General features: G+C 40.7%; 1 pseudogene; it reads right to left on the bottom strand.

Moving 5' to 3' along the window:
* Positions 1–1193: 1193 nt before the first annotated feature.
* LOC116087698 lies at positions 1194–1657 on the bottom strand (annotated as a pseudogene).
* Positions 1658–12408: the final 10751 nt, after the last annotated feature.

The raw sequence follows: 12408 nt of genomic DNA on the forward strand, positions 1-12408 counted from the left end.
TATATATTTTCAATCACTTTTTGAGAAAAACCCAGTAGCAGCAACTACACACCCTCTCTTCACATCATGATTCTCAGCTCTAACTCTTGAATTCTCACCTTGTCTTTTTATATGGAAACTATAATAATCTGTAATCATTACTCATTTTTACTGTCTTCATTGCAAACAATGTATTCCTTCCCTTTGTAGACAGAAGGGAATACCCTTTTAACCATGTTCTTTCTCCTTTTCTCTTTCATTCTCTTTCAGTATGAAAATGAGCTTGAGGGAGCGGTCAGTGAGATGACTTAGTAGGTAAACACACTTGTCACCAAGCCTTCTGATCTGAGTTCAATCCTTAGATCCCTCCCACACGGAGGAAGGAAGGAACTGATTTCCTCTGTCCTTCATCCACACACCACACCATGTCTGTGCCCCTCCCTCCCCTCCACACCCACATGAAATAAATATACAAACTGTTTTTTTTAAAGATTTATTTATTTTATGTGTATGAGCACACCGTAGCTGTACAGATGGCTGTGAGCCATCATGTGGATGCTAGGAATTGAACTCAGGACCTCTGCTCGCTCCGGCCCACTCGCTCCAGCGTAATACACTGCAGCTGTCTTCCGACACACCAGAAGAGGGCGTCAGATCTCATCACAGTGAGCCACCATGTGGTTGCTGGGATCCAAACTCAAGACCTTCGGAAGAGCACTCAGTGCTCTTACCCGCTGAGCCATCTCGCCAGCTTGACATACAAACTCTTTTTTTTTTTTTTAAACAAGAAGTTTATTTAAACAACAAGACACTTGACTTGAAGGGAAAACTATCTAGGATCATTTTGTTCAAGAGTAATTTATCCCTACTTAAAGACAGATTGCCCTACATGCAACAGCTACGTACATAAAAAGTTATAAAATTGTCCTTGGTTTTACAATGATAAATGAAAAACATTAAAATTCTCCAATCGAACAAGGTATGCAAGTTTTGGTGTTGTTGGTTTTTTTTTTTTTTTGTTGTTAAAACAATGAGAGCAAAATAACTTACTGGAATGTAAAGATAAGAGCTGAATGAGCATGCCACTGGTGGAGAAGGGGGTATTTTCACAGACCCAGGACTTCCCCAGATCATCTCCATCTGATGCCAACCAGAACAGAGCATTGGCCATTTAGTTTAAAAAAGGAAAAGAAAAAAAGAGCAATATGATTGTGCACATACACCACTTACTTTATGTACAATAAAGAAATGGGGATAGGGGAATGAAAGAAGAGAGAAAACTATACTGTAGTAGTCAGGATGTGGCAGGACCAAATTGCGGTTTTCTAATTGAGAATGTATTCTTGGTCTATAACAAAATTCTGGAGTAAAGTAGCAGGCTCCCTTTTTAGTAGGCACCTCCAGTTTGCTGCTGGAACACGTCAATTGTATCTTTGTCCTCCATTTCCAACTGTGCCGGTGTGTCTGTCTTGTTGATTGGTTGCCCATCAAACCGGAATCTGATCTGCCTCATTGACAAACCCTGAGGTTCACAATAGGCTTTCATTAGTTTACTAAGAGGTGTATGCCTCTTAGTCTTAAACTGCACCACAGAACCATCCTGGCCCGCCACATTCAGATTAATGTGATCGTTGTTCTCAGTCTTGACTCCTTCCTTGTGTTTCTCGTCGGCCATGGCGAGCGCGCTGGAGTCTCCTCAGCTGCCGCTTCACAAAAGAGGAACCGGTCAGCACTGAAGGAGCACACAAGCAGCAACCAGGAGCGGCAGAAGAAGGAGGCGGCCTCGGTCGACATACAAACTCTTAACATGCATTTTTTACACTGATTTTGTCTCCTGCCACTCTTCACAGATTTGCAGTGCCGCCTTTAGGATGTCAGTTTGGATGCTGGTGTCATTTGCAAATAACAATGGTGTTCTCTTTTCTGACTCAGATGGCCTTCCTTTTGTTTCCTTGCCCAACAGCCCTGGTTAAGACTGACAAGGCTGTGTGGATTAGCAACGGTGGAAATGGACCTCCAGATCTTCAGTGGGCTCATTTCTCATCTGCTGTGAGCTCGGTGGCTTCTTCATACGTAGTTTTTATTACATTGAGATGTAGCCCTCCAAACCCTAATTTCTTGAGAGTTTTTATTACAAAGCCTTGGTGTGGGATTTTATTTTTAATTTAGTTTTTTATTTTTTACTTATTCACTTTACATCACACTCACTGCCCCCCTCCCAGTCACTTCCTCCCATCATTCTCCCCCTAAACACCCTCTTCTCTGAGCAGGTGCGGGTCTCTTTGTGTATCCCCCACCTTGATACTTCAAGTCTCTGCAAGACTAGGTACTTCTTCTCCCACTGAGCCTAGCTAGAAGAACATATGCCACATACAGGCAACAGTTTTTGAGATAGACCCTTTTCCAGTTGTTGGGGACCCACATGAAGGTCAAGCTGCACATCTGCTACATATGGGGAGGCCTAGGTCCAGCCTGTTTGTTTTTTGGTTGGTGGTTCAGTCTCTGAGAGCTCCAAGAGTCCAGGTTAGTTGACTCTGGTCTTACTGAGATGATATGAATCTTAATGCTCATTTATTAAGCATAATTTTCCCATGCTTAAAATGATAATAAGCTTCTTTTAATTTTCAAATGTATATTTTGAAGTGTATTAACAAGGCAAAACTTTTAAAATGTATTTTAATATGTTCTTTTTAATTTAAGTTTTTTTTCTGCAGTATGCTTTGATCATATTCTTTCTCTTCCTTCAACCCCTTTTCACTTTTTTCCCACCTAACTTCATTTCCCTCAAGGAAAAAAAAAAACAACCAAAAAAATCAAAACAAAGAAAAAAGAACCAAAATAAACACAAACAGGACACAAGAAACATGGAGTCTGCTTTGCGTTGACCCCTGGGTGTGAGACCTGCCTTGGAGTGTGGTTGATATGTCCATTGCACAACACGGATTTTACCTTTCCCAGCAGATGTTAATTGCAGATAGCAATCAATGAGACTTTGTGTTCGCCATCTCTTCTTACGGCTGGGATTTTGTCTGGTTGGAACTTGTGCAGGTCTTGTGCATGCTGCCATAGTCTTAGTTCATATATGTATCAACTTCATATACATCTTTCATCTGAAAGATGTCATTCTTATGGAGTCATTGTGCTGCCTACTTTATGTCAACTTGACACAAGCAAGAGTCATTTTGGAAGAGGGAACTTCAACTGAGAAAATACCCACACTAGGTTGGCCTCTGGGCAAGCCTATGATGCAAAATCCCTTGATTGATGAGTGAGGTTGGTGGGCCCCTGTTGGAACATGGTCCAAAATGAAGTCATATGAGAATTCTGAGTGCTTGTGAGCATTCTCTAAGGAAACAAGTCTTACCATCTCAGTTTCTTCAAAACAAGGAATTGTTCTTGGAATGTGTTTTCATGCTCTTCCCAGGTGTAGCAGATAGGAGTGAATTTACTTCAGATTACTACTTAAACGTTTAAACTATTCTTTATATGCCTCTATGAAAAAAAACATTTTTGCTATGTGTGGTTGTCTTTGTGACTGTATACAGTTTGAATTCATGAGAACTTTACTCGTGTGACCTTTCTTAACCCTCAGAGTATGAACTCTATGACGCTCTGAATCAAGTTGGCTACTGCATGAGACTTTAGTCAGCCTTTATCACCTTCATTCCCCCAGTTCCCACAGCCTGCGGAGTGGTGACAGGCCCCCTCACTGTGGGGGAAGAGCGCCCCTGGGCTGGTGGTCCATGGAGCTATGAAAGCAGGATGAAAAGGCCTCGAAGAGTAAGCTAGTCAGCAACATTTCATGACCTCAGAATTATGCCTTACTGTGAGGTTCCTGTCCTGTGGCGAGTTCCTGCTTAACTTTCTTAGATGATGTGAGATGAAACAAACCCTTTCCTCCCCCAGACCCTCTGGCTCTTACAGTCTTCATGCCTTCCTTTCTGCAGAGATCCCTGAGCCTTACGGGGTGGAGGGTGTTGATAATGACATCCCATTTAAGGCTGAATGCTCCGGAAACTCTCCCAGTCTGCGTATTATGCAGCTGGGGCCTCTGTGTTAATTTCAACTATTGGAAGAAAAAGCTTCTCTCATTAGGGCTGAGTGAAGCAGTGATTATTAGTATAGCAGTCTGTAATCAGGAGTCATTTTACTACTATGCTCTTATAGTATAATAATGATAGCCGGCATTCTCCTGGGTCCATGACCTAGCTAGTCCCAGGTTTGTGGCCATTTTCACAGTGTCAATGATGCGGTTCAGCTTCCAGAGTGGACCTAAAATCCAGTTTTAAAATGTGACTCGTTATTTCTACAGTATTTGTGTCACTACTGGACTAGTGCATTTTTCAGACGAGCTGCTGCTATAGGTCTCAGGGTGTGTAGCGGGGCGATAGTGAGGATCCTTTTTATCCCCTAGTAGTATGCAATGTACCCTGTAGTACCATGGACACAGGTCTGATACCTAGACATAAACTACTCTTATAATCAAGTTGTAATAATATCCAAGTCTCTATAATCCACCACTACCACTGGTTTAATTTTTGCGTGTATGAGTGTTTTGCCTGAGTGTATGACTATGTACAATATGCATGCAGAGGGCCCAGAGGCCAATACAGGGCATCCGTTCCCCTGAGACTGGAGTTACAGATGGTTGTGAGCTGCCGTGTGTGTGTGTGTGTGTGTGTGTGTGTGTGTGTGTGTGTGTGTGCTGAGAATCAAAGTTGTCCTCTAGGAGAACAGCCAGTGTTCTTAACTTCCAAGTTACATCTCCCACGTACCCAATATATGCACCTCCTCTTATTTCAGAGATTAATTTTAAGGAATTGACTTATGATAGTATAGTAGTTGGTGTGTCCAAAATTCATAGGCGGGCTGGCGTTATAAAAGCTTTATTTTGGGCTCACATTTCAGTTTTGAGTCAGACTTGTTTTTCTTCACAGGAAAGCTAAGCTTTAGCTAGAAGGCCTTCTATTTGTAGAAGACAGTCTACATTTTTGGAAGAAAGCTTACTTAACCCATTTTTGGTAATGACTGCTAGTAGACCATTCCTTTGCACGAATGCATATGCCTGTCTACGGTAACCTAGCCAACAGACACACAGAGCTGAGTGACTCTCATAAACATTTCTCAGGAGTCAATGCCCCATCAGCACCGAGTGTTCCTAGGAAGCGCTCTTGCTCGCTACATGTTGTGCAGCTGGGGGGTCTCGGTTGATTCTCATACACTACAAACAGGAGCTTTTCTGATGATGGTTGAGTGTGTCACTGACCTGTTGGTATAGCAGAATGTCACTAGGAGACATTTTATTGCTATCCCTTTAGCTGAGCAGTAGTTTGGTTTTCTCTTAGACTCATGGTCTATGTAGTTTTAGGTTCTTGGCCACTCAAGTGTCAGGCCAAGGTTCCGTTTTATGAGTGAGCCTTAAATCCAATCATAGAGTGGTTGGTTACTCCCACAATATCTGTGCCACTGTTGTGCCAGCACATCATGTGAGCAGGTGACCATTGTAGGTCACAGGATTTGGAGCTGGGTTGATGACTACCTTCCTCTTCTGGTAGCGTATGGAGAACCTTCCAGTACCACGAATACTAGTCAGTGTGGGTGAAGGCTCTGGGTGGGTACCAGTTTGACTTCTCTGTGTTTAGTGAGATATATAAGTGTTATCTTCAGCAATGGGGCCTAACTGTCAGTCTGTGGGGAACAACCAAGAGTATTGGCAATAGCCTAAGATCTAGGGTATTCCCTTTAGGGTTTCCGTGAGGCCCCTTTTGACAGTGACTCAACTAGATGTAAGTTGTCCTGGCACTGGAGGCTTCATTTGATGGAGAAAGATGTTTTGTTGGAGCACGGTCTCCCTCACTTGGTGACTTCATCTGGATTTCTTTCATATATGTATTTATTTTGTGAAGGTTCTACAATAGGTTTCCATGTGTCCCTTCAAACAGCCATTAGTATTACCAAAATGCATTTTTATATCCAGCTGAGGTATGTTTGTGAATAAAATTTTATGCACATAGGCGCACACATTTACTTAACTTCCTATTTATACTTACATAATCCCACTAAATGAGTGTATAGTTATTATTCATGAAGCTATTATCAAAATAAAAATAAGTTCCCATGAACCATTTTAAGAGGAAATACTCATTTCCATCAACATGCTGCTATTAGAGATTGCTTCCAGCTCACAAAGTCAGTAGCTCGTCAACCCTCCCTCCAAACTTACATGTGAATAAGTTAATTTTTAAACAAATGAGTGAATATGTCACTTTTGGCTGGAGACTTTTCTCAATTTGTATCAGACCCTGAGTCACTTTCTACTACCATTTCCTATGTCCTAACATCAGCGTCATACTAACGAGCCAATTCTCTGCAAAGGAGAATGAAACAACAGCAGGCCTATTGTGGGATGCAAAGGCAATTTGCTTATTTAACAGTTGCTAAGTATTGGAGGAAAAGCCACGCCAAAACAGTGTGTGTTTTTGCATAGCAACTGGACAATTAGAGCATGGGCCTGCCATCACAGTTGGAAAAGAGGGGAAGAAATACAACAGAGTAGCCAGAAAATGAAAAGCTGAAATTGAGTATTGTCATTCGGACAATAGTCAGGATACAATAGCTACTGCAAAACATTACTCATTTAATTGGTTTTCCTTAAAAAGACACCATTCCGATATAATATTTCCCTCACTTCAACATCTTGCTATCTAGCAATATGGAGTGTATCAGCAAAAGAGAAATTGTAGAAAACAAGAAATCCTTCTGTGACTAGCTGCTGGGTCCAGGTGCTGGTCTTTTTAAGCCCAGCCTCCTTTGCTTTCTTCCAGTTCTTGAGCCTCTCACTTTTTTTTTTTTTGAGACAAAGTCCCCCTTTGGAGATTAGCACACACTGATTGGGCTGGAACATTGGCCAGTGCAGCTCAGGGGTCTTCCTGTCTCTGCCATCTGAATCTTGGGGTCCTAAGTGCACACACCCGCATTCAGCTTTTTATGCTGGGGATCAAACTCAGAGCTTCACACGTGCATGGAAAGCATTTTACTGACTGAACTATGTCTCTGAATTTTTGTTTCTTTTTCCATTAGGGTTTTCCTGAGTCCATTTTAATTTTTTTTCATGAATTTGATATCTAGAAATAATATATCAGGAACCCTTGCAAAAGACAGTAGAGAATCACTGGTGGGAAGCAGGCTTATAAATCATATCACCAGCAAGCATTTATGTCTTTGTTTATTATTTCTATATCCTGTTGGATAACCCAAACATCAATTTCTTCTTCAAGGAACCACAGTAAATTCTTAACAATGAAGAATCCTGGCAACACACACCTTTTCTGAGCTCTGTCCATGCAGAAGCTCTGAATTGGGCGGTGTTGCTTGAATTGTGCGACCTTCTCTGAGGTGTAGCATCTCACAGCTGTGTCTCCTGAACCAAACAGGCAAGCTCACATTTCTTCCTTTTCCTTTTTTTTTTTTAACTTAGCCAAGATATTTTATTTATTAGTTGCACACTTTATCACAACCAGTTTTTATTTTATCTTTGCATTCACTTAAAAAAAATAAACTTAAATTTAATCTTATCACTGCCCCTTCCCTTTCTTCTCCCAACCCTGCCCATGTTCCTCTTCTCTAAAATTTATGACTTCCTTTTCTTTGATTATTATTGTTATATGCACACATACATAGACATATGGAACATAAAGACACATAATTAAAACCTGCTGAGTCTGGTTTGCTGTCAATTCTGTATCAGACTCATTTTATTCATATTTCCTTCATACATGGAACTGTGAGCTTCAGTATAACATTTCACACATACTGTACTTTGCTCACCTTCTCGTCTCTTCAGTTCAAACAGTGTAAACATCCATCAAAAATAAATATCATGAAAATAAAAACTAGTGCTCGGAGGAAGAAGGGGACATTCCGAGTCTCATGAAGGGTGTGGCTTACTGGAAGGGGTGGTTTCTGGAAGGGTTCTTGGGGTGCTACAGGCTACCAACAACAGCCCCATTTCTCTGCTCATTGGCTTGAGTTTTTGTGGCACTGTCTACTTTGACACATGCTGTCACCTTTGACATATTGTCTCAGCTTGTTTTGTTTGTTTGTTTGTTTGCTATTATAAAAAAGCATCCGAGTCCAGCCCAGCTTATTAGGAAGAGACTTACTCAGGCTATGGACCTTGTGGCTGTGAAGTTCACAGGTGTGGTACAGATGCGTGGATGGCTTAGGGTAAAGCCTTCCTGCCCCATCTCATGGTGGAGAGGGTCACATGGTGAGCTAGAGGGTGAGCGCATTATCTCAGACGACCTCCATCTTCCCGGAAAGCAACATGTCTTCCTGGGACTCCTACCCTCAGAGCTTTGTCTAATACTAATCATTTCCCAAAGGTACCATCTCTAAGTACCGTAAATTATTTATCAGATAACTTCAGCGGTTAAACTTTGAACACACGAGTTGTGGGGGACGAACCCCAAACCACTTGACTAGGAACCCAGATGCCCAGCACCATTGATTCTTTATCTTAATATTTACAAAAATGTTTGGGAATTCCATATATACATGTGATGTGTTTTGATCAAGTCTATGCCCTCCCCTATTTCTCCCCTATTCCTGGACTACTCTTTCCTACCATTTTCACATTCTCAGTTAAAACCTACTGAGTACACTTCATACTGTCAGTATGTTCATGGGTGTAGGAACATCGACTGGAGCATGGCAGCCTCCTGAGAATGTGGACTATATTGAGGGTGTGGTTTTTCTCTAAATTGGACTCACCATCTCCTAGCAACCATCAATTGCCAATAGTTCCTTGATGAAGGTGGGACTTCATGAGCTGCTCCCCACTCTATGCTGGGACTGGGGCTTGATCTTGCGTAGGTCTTGTGCATGCAGTCATAGCCAAAGAGGGCTCATGTATGCAGTGCTCATAGGAGCTCCATAGAGACACATTGATAATTTATCTCTCCTGGGAGTCAGAGTTGGTACCAGAGCATCAGCCTACACTCCTATGGGAACTCCCTGACTTCTTTCAGCCTTAGGCTTGGGGTTCTGTGGCGTCCCTGGGTATATCTCTTCCTTCTTTATAGAACTTCAGTGGTACCTCTTTATCTCTAAAGCAAAGCAACATATACACAAAAGATACCTTAAATTAATAAACAATGAATTTTCTACCTATTAAGACCTTAAAAATATCTATATACTCCGGAATCTTAAAGGCGAGGAATTAAGGACAAGACTATCTTGAAATGAGTGGAAGTATAATTAATACATGAGAGAAATATAATTAATCTACTTGATAACAAAATAATGACCATTCCAACATTAATATTTTAGTTACCATGTGTCCTAGTCAGGATCACTATTGCTGTGATGAGACACCATGCCAAAGGCAAGCTGGGTAGGAAAGAGTTTATTTGGTTTACACTTCCACATCACAGTTTACCACGGAAGAAAGGACAGGAGCTGAAGTAGGGCTGGAGCCTGGAGGCAGAAGCTGCTGCAGAGGCATGGCGGACTGTTGCTTGCATGCTTGCTCCCCATACCTGCTCCGCCTGCTTTCTTATAGACCCCAAGCCATGAGCCTAGGGATGGCACCACCCACAGTGGGGTAGGCTCCTTCCCATCAATCACTAATTAAGAAAATGCCCTCCATGGTAGCCTACACCCCCATCTTATTGAGGAATTTTCTCAATTGAGGTTCCTCCCTCTCTGAGGAATCTAACTTGGGTCAAGTTGATATAAAATTACCCAACACACTATCTAAGCATGTAATCATGTTAATTTTTTTACTGCACATTGAAAGAATGAGACTAGTTCTATATGTTTTTTTTTAAAGACATTGGCTTTCAATATTTTTATTTCCATAATATAAAAAAAAAAAAGCAGGGACTTGAAGTGATACTGAAATAAAGGAAGTTATCCCTTAGTGCATGAAGCACATGCTTCGGTTCCATTTAAGAACTGAGGGAATTTGGGCATTTAAAACTCGAATAAATATACTCCTGACATAGATGGCATAAGGTTGAACAGATAAGGTTTAAGCTGATAAGGATTGTGAAATTTGTGAACCATTGACTTAGGGGAAGAGAAGATAAAGTGTTATAATCCTCCCAATACCAAGCGAAAGGACTGTAATAAATACTAAATGTGACAGCCAAGCACAGGAATGCCTTAGAATTCCAGACTGTACTTGAAATGTTTGGTTTTATGATTTGAATTAGTCATGCTCTTGGTTCCTGTTTTCTGTTTCTTTTATTAATTCAAACTCATGTTAACACATATATCTGCGAAGTTTTCAATGTCAGGTAGATACTGTACATTTTTAAAAATGTTCTTGCCTTCTCTCTCTCTCTCTCTCTCTCTCTCTCTCTCTCTGAGTAGCAAGGAAAGAATGTTTGTTTAATATCAGGCTCTTGCTATGAATTTCTCAGAAGTTATCTTGGTCTTTTCAGAAGGCTCAGAAGTTAATAGAGGTTCTTGCTGCCAAGCCTGACAATTTGAGTTTGATCACTGGAACCCACATGCTGGAAGGAAAGGACAGACTCCCGTGGGTTTTTTTCTCTGGCCTCCATATGAGCACCATAGCAGGTGTACAAAATAAATAAATGTAAAAAGAAATTTAAGAAAACACACTATTTGATCTTGTGATATTTTAACATGACATGACATTTTAATTAAAAGTTTATTAGTTTGAAATTGTGTATAACATCCCTCCTCTCCTTCCCCAGCTCCCCTCTTCCCTATTATTTTTGGGCAAATTATGGAATGAAGAGAGTCTGTCTTAGGAAGTCTCTGCTGGGGAGCCAATGCTATACTTTAGTTGGTTTGCTTTGCCAGTCTCATCTGGCCTTTCATGGCTCTACCATGAACAAGTCACCTCCCAGGACAGACGAGGACACCAAGATTAGATCCCAGTATATTCGGGATGCTATAAAATATCTTAGACTGGTTCTTTCTAAATAATAAAAAAAGTATTTCTGTTGTAGATGCTTGAGGTGTCTAGATCAAGATGCCAGCAGGCTTGGTGCCAGGTAAGGATGTGCTTCTGCTCTTTGCTCCTGAGTGACCCTTTATTGTTGTGTGTGATGGAAGGAGAAGAATCTCTATCCTCTCTGTGAAAAGCATCTAATCGCACGCTGGAAGACAAAGGCCTCTTCATTTAAACACATCTCAAAAGGTTTACATGCTGATATCACTACCTTGAAGGTTAGGTTTCAATAGGAAATTTGATATGACTCATTAAGAATATAGGGACGGCCCCATGCACAGCGCAGCCAAGGGCCTGTGAGAATCAGAACACTGAGTTTTCACTAATTTCTCTTATCTACAAGAGAAAATGGAAGTTACCTGGGTATGAACTTTGACTTATGCTTTCTTGAAATGTGGCTCTACTAAAAGTTTCCTTCCTTGGCATTTCACTTTGAAGAGCATGCTAGTATTTAAACCCATATTGAATAACTCAGTTGTACAAGAACTGTACACTCTTGTTTAAAATCTATTGGAATCTTCTCTTCTAGGAACAAGCTAGATAGGTTTAAGGTTGAGTGTCTCCAGTATCACCTTGAGTAAAACCAATGATCTTGAACTTGGGCTGCCTTTCTTCAGCAATTCCCATTCACAGTGATACAAGGAAAGGCATACTCAAAGAAAGCAGGGAACATGGGCACGAAGGAGCGAAGCGGCTTCTGAGTTTGCTGTGTATTCAGGAAAAGTCAAGATGAACCCTGAGATGGCTGTAATATACTCGCCTAACAAAGTTGGCAGTGAGATTTCTTACGTGGCTCAGGGGCAGAAAGTAACCCCAGTGAATTTTAAATATTTCATTTTAATAATTAAACCCAAACTTAAACTGCTAATGAGTTTTCTTTAAAAAATAATGATACTGTGTAAGCACAGAATTTAATATAAGACAAAAAAAAGATCTGAAGCAAATTTAATTCCTTCTCTTTATTTTATTTTAAAGACAAGGTTCTTTGTGGTGCAGGCTGTCCTAGAACTCACTATGTAGATTAGACTGGCTTTGAACTAATAGAGATGCACCTGCCTCTGCCTCCTGAAAGCTGGGATTAAAGGTATGTGCTACTGTGCCTGGTGCAAATATCACTCTTAGAAAAAAAACATAAAGCTAATAGCATATAAAGATCTTACTTTGAAATCTGGTTATTTAAGAAACACTATACAATGTTATCCAAGAAAAGGCAAGGTAAAGTGAGTTTTATTTTGTATTTTACTGTTGTGAAAAACGTTGATAATTATTGTTCACAAATTTGACCTACATTTACCTATCTAAATATGGAAAATGAATAAACCATGCCACATAAAAATACAGCGGTGTCTCCTCTTTATTGGTGTCAGGTGTTGTGTTTCTGTTTTTTTTTTTTTCAATTCTCTAATCGGATGTATAAACATAGCCTATTTGAATCAGTTGGGAAG

This window comes from Mastomys coucha, unplaced genomic scaffold, assembly GCF_008632895.1.
Source record: "Mastomys coucha isolate ucsf_1 unplaced genomic scaffold, UCSF_Mcou_1 pScaffold13, whole genome shotgun sequence".
Taxonomy (NCBI): Eukaryota; Metazoa; Chordata; class Mammalia; order Rodentia; family Muridae; genus Mastomys; species Mastomys coucha.